Below are 14,169 nucleotides of genomic sequence, written 5' to 3' on the forward strand. Positions count from 1 at the left end.
CTTCCTTCCTTCCTTCCTTCCTTCCTTCCTTCCTTCCTTCCTTCCTGAAACAAAAGCAAAACCACCAATGGTTTTGTAAAAATCTTTTCAGGTTAAATATAATTTAGTTGGAGAATAGTTAACTCTGAAAACATTTGGCCTCATGATAACCTTGGTCACATCAGGGTTCTGTGTAACAAGCTTGAGCAAAAGTTTTTGTTGCAGTTTCTTTCACAACATAGCTTACAATAATTTACCTCCTGTATGTCACATTGATTCATCAAGTTATCAACATTGTTTTCTGGTAGATTTCAATGTATCAAAGAGTAATTTTTAAATGTTAATAAGGAAACTTTGTTTCAATATACTCTTTATGTAAAGCCTTTCTGTTTCTAAGGTATGGGAGGCCTTGTTAAATATTTTTCATTTTGAAGCTAAAGCTATTTGGTTGAATATTTTCATGTATATGTTGACGAATTTCAATTGAATCTTTGTATGCTTAAGTTGAAGAGAGCATTAAGCCTGAAAATCAGTTATTTATAGAATATTTAGATCCTATATTATCCGGTTGCATTGTGACTTGCCTTTTACTTGTTTTCCATTGCTATTATTTGTTTAGTAAAGGACTAGAATATTTAACTTGGGTCAAAAAAACTTCTTTGCGTAAAATCTTCATCTTTTAAAACACTAGGGAAAGTCTTTCTTGTTTGTATGTAATGTCTTTTATGCAGTATCTTGATACTCTGAAAATATTTTAAACAAGTATTGAGATAAACATTTAAATGCTAATGTAATTTTAAATAATTGTCATTTTCTTTTCTTTTTGGAGGGCAATTGGGGTTAAGTGACTTGCCCAAGGTCACACGGCTAGTTTTTTTGTGTTAAGTGTCTGAAGCCAGATTTGAATTCAGGTCCTCCTGACTCGAGGGCTGGTGCTCTATTCAATGCTCCACCTAGCTGCCCCAATAATTGTCATTTTCTGAAAACTTGTGCTTTTGTTGCTTCTTCCTCGATCCCTTGATGATCACTGGATCTCATTTAATTGTGGTGATTGTACTTTGACAGTTATAATAATGTTTAGAATGTCTGTTTTTTAGATCTTGCTGTTTTGAACATATGTGAGAAACTATTACTACTTTCTTAGTATAGAATGATTATACCAAAAGGTTTGATTAACTTCGTAGTTAAGTAACTTTTTTCGAAATATGAATTTACTATAAGCTGTCCTGACCTTTAGAAGAAGACTTGAATTCATAATTTTCTCAGAAGTCTAGAATAATATATTTTAATTTGTATTTGTAAGGATAATTAATGCTTTTACTTGAGAGACAGGATTTCCTTTATAAAAATTAGTACCAAGAATATTCAAAACACTTGTAATAAATACAATCAGATATTTCTTATATACCTGTAGGAGTTTGTCTAGTTTTCTTTGGCTATAATGGAAATACAAACTGAGCATAACATGTAAAATGAAGGAAAATATATAGGGTATTGTCTTATTTTGTTATTCATCTAGCCAAGACAAATAAAAGAGAGGGATTATAGTAATGTAATCTATACATTACCCAAGAATACAAAACATTTTCATATATATCATTCTGTTATCACAAAATATGTTAGGAACAGAGGATGACTCCCACAATTTTACAAATGAAACACAGAGATTTTTATAGTTGAAGTTTAAATGATTTGCCCAGGTCATACAGAAAATCAGTGTCATTGTCAGTATAAGAAGTAATCTGCTGACTCATTAGACTACCTGTTCTTTCTTTAAATTTAAACCAAGGCATAATTTAACGCTTTTTGAAAAATAATTAGACTAAAACATAGAATTATAGGCTGTATGAGAAAAACAAAGTGAATTGTTTAAACACAGTTTAGAACTTATGGTTATATTAATGTTTTGTTTTTACATGTTACTAGTTTGTTTTGATGATTTTATAAATATTGGAGATTAATAAAGTAGTTTTATAAATGCATGCAAAAATGCTGGTTTAAAAAAAACAAAAAGGAGACATTTAGCAGTGGTTATAGGACTTTGTGAGGTGACCATGCATATGGTGAGCAGAGTAGTTTTTGCAGTTTCTGGAATCACTCCATAGCCCAGCAAGTATGACTACATTGAACTTCTATATGAACAAAAATCATGGTGTTTCTACTGGTGAAATAGAAGGAATTCAGCAAAAGTATTCTATTTGTCAGATATTATTTTTGTGACTTAAATCACAATGGTTTCTGTAGCTCTGATAAATACTTTGATTTCCTTTATTGCTGGGTTACTCCTGTGATAGTTTCATGTTAGAATTTTTAACTACATATGTTGTATACTATTCTGTTCTAAAAATAGCCTTAAAGTATTCATGGACCTCAGCTTTCTCATCTGTAAAATGAAGGAGTTGGTTGAATTAGGTGATCTCCAAAGTCCCTTCCAACTTTCAGTCTATGATCCTGGGATTGTCATAAATGTCTTTTGTAGGGAAGCAGTGTTGTGTAATGAAAAAAGTTCTGTACTTAGGAGTCAGGAGAACTGAGTTTGTGTCGTGATTCTGACATCTCACTTGGAGGATAGATATGCAAATGAACCTCAATTTCTTCATATATAAATCGAGGATTATAATAACTCCATTGACTACCTTCTAGAGTTACTATGAGAAAAGTGAAGTGTAGATCTAAAAGTGCTATGTACAAATGAATTGTTATTTGCATATGTCTATGCAATTTTTAATATTTTAATCAGTTTCTTTAGTGTATTTAAGACACAGGATTTTGTAAATGACGTGCATATTTTAACAACCTAATATACCTGGTGATTAAATTGACCATTCAATATTCTCCTAAATACAACTAATTTTACATTTTAAGTTATGATATAAAAAATCATAATATATCCAATTGCCTGTTTAAGGTGCTTCCAAAACTAAATTCTTCAAAATAGAAAACGCCCTTTTGCGTTTAAAAGAGTAGATTTGTCTTTGCATTTTTGATGTGACTGATTATTTGACTCATAAAGGTGTAAAAGTAGGTGTTATAAGTAGGTAGTATAAGTTAGTATTGAAACCTCAGATTGAAGCTTTGTTAACTACACAGCAACTACAGACTGTTTTATATTAGCACCTCTCTACCTCTATATTCTATGAGCCTAAGTCATGAACCTGAAACTTCTAATATTGCTTGTAAAGAGCTAAACAAATAAAAGCCAAGTAATAACCTCTCCCTCCTGCCCCCCTTACCCCCAAAACACTACTCATGACATTGTGCATACACTGTAATGAACTATGAAAGAATATTGCATTTAAAAGTATATTGCTTTGGAGTGATTTCAAACTTGATTCAACTTTTTAGTTATTTAAGGTCTCTGTACTTAGTGTGAATATAACAATTAATTGTAAAATCAATAAATTTCATTAACTTTCAAAGGTTAAAAATAATACTACATTTTCATGACAGAACCATTTATTGAAATTTTAGAATTTATTAAATGAATTCACATATAAATCAAAACAAATTAGGAGCCATTAGTTTTCTCCCCACTCTTTAAGTAATATATATTAGATAAATTCCAATTGTTTAGATCTTTAGTCTTAAAATCAGGAAGATTAGTCTACATGAGTTTTTCTGTTTTATGAATGACTTGAAATGAGTCATAAATACATGTATTTATGAGTGGACTGTGCACATATGTTGTTAATAAGTTACCTACACTTGTCACAAAATGATTCTAAAATGCTTAATTCTTGACACATTTATGAAAATTTTACAGATATTATTATCAGTAAACAAGTACAGTATCCTATAGTGTTATTTATTTTAAAGTACTTTACTGTTTCACTTTGTTTTAATAGTCTTTTTATATATTTCAAGGGCTGCTATATAGGAGGGATTAATCTTTGAAGTTGGCTCACTTTCATTACAATTTCTAGAAGTTGCAAAAATATATACTTTGGACTTTAGTCTTAGAGTATAAAACAGGATAGTTATCATGTGAACATGACAACTGAAAAAGCCTTACTTGTTTGAGTTCTAAAGTGCATTAGCCAGGATTCTATTGACAAAACTATAACTTTTACCAAACTACATATTTATTAACTTATTTCTGTAGCCTGTTCAATTCTTGCTCCTTGCATATTATTAAGACATAAAAGAATGAAGACAGAATGGAGAGAATTGTACAGAATGTGGGAGCTAACGTATTATCTTAACAAATGCCAGGCCTGTCAGAATATCTTGTCAGTTTGTTGTTGTTGTTTGTTGTTGTTGTTTTGCCAGAAATAGAACTAAGTAGCAGACTACATCTGTAGAGAAGTACTGAAAATAGTTGTTTTTTGGTCATTGGGTAAAGTAGTTGGATCTGTGTTTTTTTTCTTTTTTGAGAGGATTTTAAATGTAGGTCAACGATTATAAACTTTCTGAGACAAACTACATATTCCCCAGAAATATCACCACCACTAATATTTTTTAAAAGTGTAGAAATTTTGCTTTTCATAACATTCTGAAAGTTTCACTTCAGTTACATAATTTATAGTATCTGTTAAAGTAATATGCAATAAAAAGAGAAAAGTACTGAAATGGACTTTGGATGCTTTAGCCATGAAGAAAAGTTCATTTCTGTTTTAACTTTTGCCCCAACACTTGACAGGGCAATGTCTTTTTACAAGGTTAGTTAAGCAATAATAATCTACAGTGTACCAGTTGGGTAAATATTATGATTAAAACTGAGCACTGCATGCATTTTTAAGGGATGCAACCATTTTTTACTAAAGTTTTTTTTATCTTAGTTTGGTAGGTAATTACACATTTATTTTATTTATAAATTATACATTTATTTTACACATGGAACTTTGAAAAGTTTTTGTTTAGAGTTTTTTTTTAATGAAAAGTATATTGATTTAAAAATCAATAAATTAAAAATTAAAATTTTGAGAAAATCAATATAGATGAGCTCTTCTGTGGTACAGATAAGACATTCAAACCACAACTTCTCTTTTCTTCTATTTTTAAAAAGAGGAAATGAAATCCCCAGACTGGTTCCTTTGTGGAAGAAGCCATAGGTAATCTCAGAGATTGTTATATTTAGCCTTTGAATGACATACAGGGGAATTCTTCATGTGGGTCATAGTGTTTTTTATTTTTATCTCTTCCAACTCTGTCTTTTCTTTTTCTTTACCACAATGGTATCAGAAAAAATGGTTCTTGAGCTCAAAAGGAAATATTCATAGTCCTAGATCAGGAAGGGACCTTAGAGATTATCTAGATCTGGTCTTTCATTTCACAGATGAGGAAATTGAGACCTTGAAAAGTTGAATGACTTGCCCAGGGTCACCTATGTAGTAAGTGGCAGAGCTGGTAGGATTTAAACTCAAGTTTTATAACTCCAGCTCAGTATTCCAAATGATAATCTTCTTGGGAGTGTTTACAGGCAAATAGGATCATTCATTTACTGTAGTAAATTTGGATTTTATCTGGCGCTGAGTGGAACTATTAGTTTATACTAAACAAGCTGATAAACAGGTTACCTAACATATTTTTAAAGTACTATGAAATAATTTAACTTTCATCAAAGGGGAGGTTTGTTTTTTTACCTGAAATCTAAACATGCAGATTTATTTCTTATGTTTTGATTGCAGGAAAGTACATTAACTTTGATTACTAAAGAACAACATAATTTAGAAAAAACACAGGGATTACTTCTTTTCCTAAATAATGTTTTATTAACATAATTATTATATTATAAATATGCTCAGAGTAGTGTGGTAAGTGGAGAGAGACCTGGATTTAGAATCAAAAGTTCTACATTTTTGTTCCATCTCTACTGCCTACTGCTACCTTTGTGACTTTGGATAAGTAACTTAACACTCCTGCATCTCACTTTTCTCATCAATAAATGAAAGCATTTAGCTAGAGAATTTCTCTCCCTGCTCTGAATCATATGATCCTATGATTTTACTGTCTTATTTATCTTTCATGATTTGTCACTAGTTTGTGAAATACCTGTGCTTTTTTCAATAAAGATCTTATGTTAGTTACAAGAAAGCTATTCTCATCCTGTCTGAAAGATTTATACCTGGTCAACTTTCACATATTTTAAAGATTGTTTCTAGTACCTCAATATATATTCTTTTTCTTGGGCACTTGAATTTTCTGATTGTTGATATAATATTTGAAGCTAAAGAAGATGGATACATATATAACTTAAAAACAGACATAATTTAGTTTTTAATATCCTAAGTTTTCTTTAGGGACACTTTTTAAAAAACTGAATATTAAACTTGACATCAGGAAGACCTGGGTTAATAAACTGTTTTTGGCACTTAATAGTTGCATGCCCATGGACAATCATTTATCCCTCTGAACTTCAGTTTCCTGATCTGTAAAATGTGAATAATGTTCCTAGCCCCCAGATCTATTGTAAAATTTAAATGATGTAATGTATATTAGATGCTTTCAAAATTTTGAAGCATCATCTAATTATCAGATATTATTTATTATTATTTCTTCCTCATCTTTCCTTATATTTGTAGTATGTATGTGAAACTGGAAAACTTTATTTTCAATTTATACTTTTGTCGTGCATAAGGCATCATGGCATAGTGGATTCAGTTTAAAGCCAGGATAACCTGGGTTCAGATTCTGCCTCTGATATATACTGACAGAGTGAACCTTTTCAAGTCACTTAACTTCTCAGTGCCCTAAGCCAGAGGCGTCAAAAATACCAGCTGGGAGCCACATGCAGTCCACAACTCATCTGATTGCAGAACCAGATTATAATGCAATTTGGAAATATTTAACAAAATAAATAAACATGCACTAAAACATAATATTTCATTTAAAAAATGTCTGTATCTGCCCTGCAAGAATCTTTTATATATGGTTTAGTTTCCTCCATTTCTATTTGATTTTGATGCTACTGCTCTCAGCAACAATCTAACACTATACTTGCATTCATAGAGGGAATTTCCTCATCTGGGAGTTCCTTAAACCAATGAAATTACAGGTCCTATCCCCTTCTCTTGTTTTATCATACACATATAATTTATTCAGACCAAAGCAGTAAAAGATTAACTCATTCCTTTGGTTGAAGAGAGGAAGATATATCCATGTTCATTCTAAACACTTATGAATGAATTTTACTTCCCTTAGTTTTCCTTCAGCAAGAACCAGTGATTTCACACTTTAATAAAAATATTTATTTCAATGCTACACTGTTTTTAGGCATTAAAACAAAGCAGCTAATATTTAAGGTCCCAGAAATGTGTGACAGTACTCGGCTCCTTAAGAGTCTATCTTGCTGTATATTTTTCCCTTCCTTCCTTTCTCCCTCCTTACCTGTATCCCCCAAAGGTCATACTGTTCCTCATTGTTCTTTTTCCTTAGTACTATTCTAAACTTGCTTCAGATGTCATCTTTGGCAGGCATTGGCAACCTGTAAAAAGTGTGGCGTGCCGGGTTCTAGTTGTCACACTCCTATTTCCTACTGGGCACACCCTAACTGTAGGAGCAGTGTTAGAGGATTCTAACAGGTGTACAGCTTCTGTTGAACTTGAAGGCACAGAGTCATTATAGATTGCCCCTAACTAGTACTGACTGTGCTGGGCCTCTGGCAAAGGGTCAAAATTGACCACAGGCATGCACCAAAAGGGAACACATATTGTGCTGTACATCCATCCATGGCATTATGAGGCCAGTCTCACATACATCAGCAATGTTGCATTGCCCTTTCCCTTTAAATACACTAACTTCTTGTTGTATGCCGTACTCTTAGAATAGTTGCACTGTTTTCATACTTTGGTGGCTCAACTTCACCATCTTCTTTGCAGTGCAAACGCCAACTCTTTACTTTCTGGTATATACTTGTAAGATAGAATTTGTGTGCTAATTTTTTAAGGGGATAGATGAACACATGCTCATTATGAGGAGTGTTTGGTAATTATTATACACATGGGAGAGGGAGCAGCTGAAAGTTACTCTCCTCAAATATTGTTATGGTACTAGTTGACCAGTACATCCCTAAAATTAGCCTATTTATCTTCTTTAATATATCAAATAAGCTTGAATTCCACTGAGATGTCATATGTATTAATTTTTGATGATAATTCTGTTAGTTTGGTTTTAGGTTTTTTGAGACTTCTTAATATCTATTGATTAGATTGTGTTTGCTTGCAAAACTTCTCAGATTGTGCTCTATTAGATAGATGTAGTATCTTACAGTACACAGTTTAAAAAGGAAGTAGAAGATACAGTACTTTGAATTTGAAGAGTTTCAAATCTAGGAGTCAGAAACAGTTTTTAGTACTAATTTTGCTATAAAACTTGAACCAGTATTTTTCATCATTTTCTTCAATTGAAGAATGATAACATCTAAATGGGAATGATATATTATCATTTTTTCTCATATACTATTTGCTGTTTTCTTGTTGAAATCTATATTAAGATAAATATTAATCTTGTATTTTTATTTTATAATTCAATTTTTCTCAAACCAAATCTAAAATGACAAAAGTTTATATTTACTGATGTTTGTTGAAGAATTAGAGTAAATTTTTTTTTAAATATAGTTGCTCTACAAATAAAAAGGCATATAAATGTTTGTATTAGCTATTTGTGACTTTTTGACTTTCTCTCTAGGTACTTTAAATGAAGACTACTTATATTGAACTTATTTATTTAAAAATGTTGTTACAAGTACTTTTCTGATAGCCATAAAAGGAGAAAATATTTTTGTACCAGGAAATTGTGGGCAAAATTCATCTTGGTTTTTCTCTTTGGTGTGTTATAAAGATAGTTGTCTGGTGGGATTAGCCACCTGTTTCTTTACCATGTTCTCAATGGGATTGTGAAATAAATCACCATAGGATCTACCTACTGATGTTCATTTAGTGTAGGCACCAGAAAACAATTATCTGTCCCTGCTGCACCTCTCTAGACTCCCGAGAGCAATGAGCTAATTGTTTAGGCAGAGGTGTGGAATTCTTCCCTCCAACTATAGATCTCAATAGATATTCCAATTTAGCCATAGCCGTTCCAATTTGACCTTAGAGCTAGTTGTATGATTGTCCCTTTACATATGCAAGCTACTGCTTTTTCTTTTAACCATTTATTAAATGTAGAAGTTTAATTGTACATGTATGGTTGTAGAATGGACCTACTTCATTACTCTCATATGTTTTATGTTGGAAAAAGCATGGTGTAATGGGAAGAAATAGAAATAAGGAAGACCTCAGTTCAAATACAGACTTTGACTTTAGTCAAACACTTAACTTTTTTGCCTTAGGCAACTCCCTAGTATTTATCTACTAAGTCATAGCAAAGATTTCAGGCTAGCTATATTTGTAGAAGGGGTTCCTATATTGAGAACTCTTAACCTTTTTTTTTTTTTTTGGTCACAAACATCTTTGGTGACCTATTGAAGCCTACAGATGCTTTCTTAGAATAATATTTTTAAAATGCATAAAGTTTCAAAGGAAAGCAGTTGTATTGAAATATAATGATCAAAATCTTTTAAAAAAAAAATTAACGTACTCCAGGTTAAGAACCTCTTTGTTGCATCATAGTCAGAGCTCCTCATGCTGATGAAATTACATATTCTTAGTATCTATATTACAGATATGTATACACATGCATTTATATTCACATATAACTAGTTTTTATATATTTTATGGATATTACAGGGGTGGGGAACCTACAGCCACATGTGTCTTGGAGGCCGCAGGTTCCCCACTCTTGACACAGAATGTAACATAGGAATTCATGCTTAAGAAACTCACAACACATTTAGATCATGTTTTTAGTCAAAGATTAGTTGGGAAGTTTATTAAACTGTAATTTTCAGAATAGGCACATCTTCAATAGTATTTAAAAGACAGCAAAATATTGGTCATTCTGAAAGAAGATATAATTGGCTAGGACCAGGAAAACTCAAAGGACTAAATGATAAAAATTTTGTGAATGTAAATGAGGGTAGTTGTTTTGGGAGAAAATAGTTACAAAGTACTTGAAAAAAGTAAGCTTTTTTTGCTTCTAAAAGTAGCATTCTTGTATATGTGGTTATATATAATTTGTATGCAAGAATTTCTACCCTTTAAGTTGTCTTCTGTCAGTTTTATTATGACTATTATTATATATTCCTCTTGAGAATGTAAAAATTATTTGTTCAATGCATTATGAATATAAATATTTAAATTCTGACAATTGGTCTAATAGGATAATTAAATTTGATTTGCCCTCAGCTTTTTCTGAAAATTTAAATTGTTCAAAATTCAGTTTTATGGTATTTAGATTGAATTGTGTGACAGTAAGCAGTTAGCTCAATTCTAGGATTGCTTCCTAAACTATGAAACCCCTCTCCCTAACATATTTCTGTTAACTCCTGATTTTTATGTTGAGTCCAAAGAAATTAATTCATTATAGACTGATTCATTTGAAATTCATGATAGCATCCATAACAAAAAAATGAGAATTTTTTTAAAGATATAATTTCTGTTGAAGAAATTCATACTTTGATATGTAATTCCTAAAATATTTTAAAAACATTTTGTTAAATCAATAGAGCTTTGCATTTTCTTTTTTTATTCATTTTAAAGTTAAATGCAAAATGGCAAAAAAATATACATGGTATATGGCACAGCACAAAAAGGGGATTATGAAATCATAAATCTCCATTTCACACTATTTAATTTTTAAATACTATGTAATAAATATTACACATCATTTTCAAATCTACCCTGCTTTTCTTCCTTTTGGGTTTTCTTTTGTTCTCTGCTATGTGTTTTTTATATTTTTTCTCCCTCTCTCCCCACCCTTCCCTAAAAAAGGCCGCCATTAGACACAGATATGTGTGTGTGTGTGTGTGTGTGTGTGTGTGTGTGTGTGTGTAAAACCACACTACACATACTTCTGTTTATCAGTTATTTCTCTGGTGGTGGATAGCATCTTTCTTCATAGGTCCTTTGAAGTTGATTTGAATATTTATAATACTCAAAATAACTTAGTCATTCTTTGAACAATATTGCCATTACTGTATACAACAATCTCTTGGTTCTACTCATTTCACTTTTCATTATTTCATGCAACAAAGCTATGTGCTTTCATATTCATCTGGAGAGGCTGGTACTTTATTTGCTGTAATGCAGTCTTTGTATTTGCAAGAGGAAGTTTAATTATTCTGTGGGTATTTATTTTGGTTAATGTTTGCTAAGTAGTTATTGTGGAAAAAGCTTGAACTTAATAACTTCCCTAACTTTAAGAGCCAGTCTATTAACTATTGAAATTCAATTATATGATATTTTTAAAAGGTGAATTTATTAAATCTATTACTATACTGACAGCTCTATTTGAATATGGAGTTTCAAAATAAGAAATTCTTTAGATTCAAATCTTATTACACTATGATTTGTGATCTTGGGTAGTTCATCATCAACAAACATTTATTAGGAGTTTACTAGTTGTAGAGGTCTATGTTAGATCTAAATCCTTATAGAATTTGCAGTCTTGTTGGGGAAGGAATATGATATTCTCAACTAAGATAAATTTAGAATAAGCATGGCATAGTGAAAAGACTGCTGGATTCAAATCCTAGTACTGTCACTGTCTTTGTGATCTTGGGCAAGTCACTTAACATCTCTGGGCCTCACTTTCTGCTACTGTAAATTAAGAGAGTGAAGCAAGGTCATCTTCAATGTCCCTTTTGTTGCTAAATTTCTGATTCTATCATTTATACCTGCTATGGAAAGCCTGAGGGACAAAGGAAATGTTATAGATTGGGGGAATATTGAAAAGCTTCATGGTGATGATATATTACCTGGGGCTTAAAAGATACATAGAATTTTGATGGGATTTCAATTCAGGAAAGTACAATCCAGTGATAGGTAATATGGCATGACATGACAGAAAGGTAGGATAACATGAGATAAGTACAGGGGGCATCAGGTAAGCCTTTTTGAATGGAATAACTAGATGTGGAAAGCAGTAATGTGAGAAGAGGTAGGCAGTGTACAGTGGTACAAGACTGTGGAAGACCTTGAATGCTAAGCCTGAATAATATTTGTTAGGCAACAGGGAGTCATTGAAAGTTTTTTTTTATTAGAGGAGTAACATCAATTCAACAAACATTTGCTAAAGGGCTTACTATGTGCAAAGCATTATGCCAGGCACCCTAGATACAAAGAAAAAAAAACCCTCTCTGTTCAGAGGAGGTCCTGGTCTACTTGGTGATGCAGGGAATGAACAAACTAACATATACAGAAATAACTACAGTAATAGGAAATTTGAGGAGGGAGAGAGTATTAGTGACTAGGAAGGCTTCATGGAGTAAGTAGCCCCTGAACTGAGGCTTGAAGAATCCTTCTTAGGTTCTATTGTTCTGTTTTCTTCAGGTTTTTCTCCCTGCTTGAATAGTCCCTGTTCTCTTTGCTGATTCATCTTTCTCCTTATTTCTTCTAAATCTCTGAGTGAGAGGCTTGAATCTTCCCCAAGATTCAGTGCCAGGGTATGTGTGTACAAACATATATGTACACATACACACACATGGAGAGATCCCAAAGCTATCTGTCAAGATAGTTAAGTAGCCCAATAAATAGAGTTCTGGGCCTGGATTCAGGAAGACCTGAGTTGAAATGTGGCCTCAAATACTTTATTAAAACTGTGTAACCCTGGGCAAGTCACTTAACTTCTGTTTACCTCAATTTCTTCACCTATTCAATGAGAATAATAAGAGCATTTACCTCCCAGGGTGATTGTGACGATCAAATGAGATAATATATGCGCAATATTTAGCCCAGTGCCTTTCACATATTAGCCTCTATGTAAAAGTTAGCAATTATTATTAATGGAATTCTGGCCTTGCATCTCCCAACTGCACTTTCAGTATTGGTACTTTTAATGTCTTATCACTGCTTCAAACTGAGTATATCTAGAATTGTTCTCATTTTTCCAACCTGCCTCTTTTCATAACCTCTCTATTACTGTTGGTGACAATATTATTCCCCTAGTTGACCAAAGTAAAATTCCTAAATCATCTTTGATTCTTCTTTATTTTTCTTCTCTCATTTCTAGTTGGTTGTAGAATCCTATATATAATTCCTCCATTCTATCATTCCTATCTGTTCTCTTCTCTCTGTACACTGCCATCACCCCATTTCTAGCCCTCCTCATATCCTTCTTTGATTATTGGAATAGCCTCAGAACTAGTCTTCCCTAAGATTCTTCTCTATGATCCATCTTCCACACAGCTGCCAAAATAATCTTGCTAATGTGCAGATCTGATCATGTCATTCCCCTGCTCAAAAACATTGAGTTGCTCCTTAGAATAAGCTGAAATAAAAAACTTCTTTGCCAGGCGCTGATTAGCTATCTCCAACCTATTTTTTTTTTGCTTTTTGGAAGGGGGAGGGCAGGGCATTTGGGGTTAAGTGACTTGCCCAAGGTCATACGGCTAGTGTTAAGTGTCTGAGGACAGATTTGAACTCAAGCCCTCCTGACTCTAGGGCTGGTGCTCTATTGACTGCACTACCTAGCCACCCCAACCTACTTTTATTTTAAATTACTTCTGTGTAGCTATTTGAGCCAAACTACACCTTTCTTTGTTTCCCTACATCATCTGACTTCTCCCAACTCTTGCACATATGTACAACCCCTTTCAGTATGCCTGGAACACTCTTTCTTCCTTATCTCTACATCTATCACTTACTGTGCTTAACAGAGATCCTGGCACATAGTAAGTGATAAATAAATGTTTATTAATTTGACTTTATTTATTGAAATCCTTTTCTTTTGAGGCTCAGCTCAGGTGATATTTCTGGGTCCCCCACATTGAAGTGTTTTCTTCCTCAGATTTTCCTAGACAACTTTAGATTGCTCTTCAGTATCACATCATGCTGTGTACAATACTTATTTGTGTTTATTATGCCTGATAGTGTGAGCCCCTTGCAGATAAGGATTAGGATTTTTATCTTCATTTTTCTACCTCAGTGTCTCCATAATTTCCTGTACAAGTAGGTGTTTAGTAAATGTTAATTGCATATGAGAATAAGTATACAAAATTAATTTTATTATGTAGTACTGAATTTGATCACATTGGTTACAAGATCAAAATGCATACTACTTAAAATATTTGGTAGAAAATACTTAATCATACTGTTTTGGAATAGCTTTATTCCCACTTAAATGTCGAGTCAATCAATTTTTTGGAGGCAA

The 14,169-nt window shown here is 32.4% G+C and overlaps 1 protein-coding gene across 5 annotated transcripts in view; it reads left to right on the top strand.

Annotated features, from left to right (window-relative positions):
* GNAS (GNAS complex locus) overlaps positions 1 to 14,169 on the top strand; it is a 320,342-nt gene that overhangs the window by 144,083 nt on the left and 162,090 nt on the right. The gene's annotated exons all lie outside the window — the stretch shown is intronic.

This window comes from Petaurus breviceps, unplaced genomic scaffold, assembly GCF_028583685.1.
Source record: "Petaurus breviceps papuanus isolate PSGF00001 unplaced genomic scaffold, PetGlider_PUasm1.0 90847, whole genome shotgun sequence".
NCBI classification, from domain to species: Eukaryota; Metazoa; Chordata; class Mammalia; order Diprotodontia; family Petauridae; genus Petaurus; species Petaurus breviceps.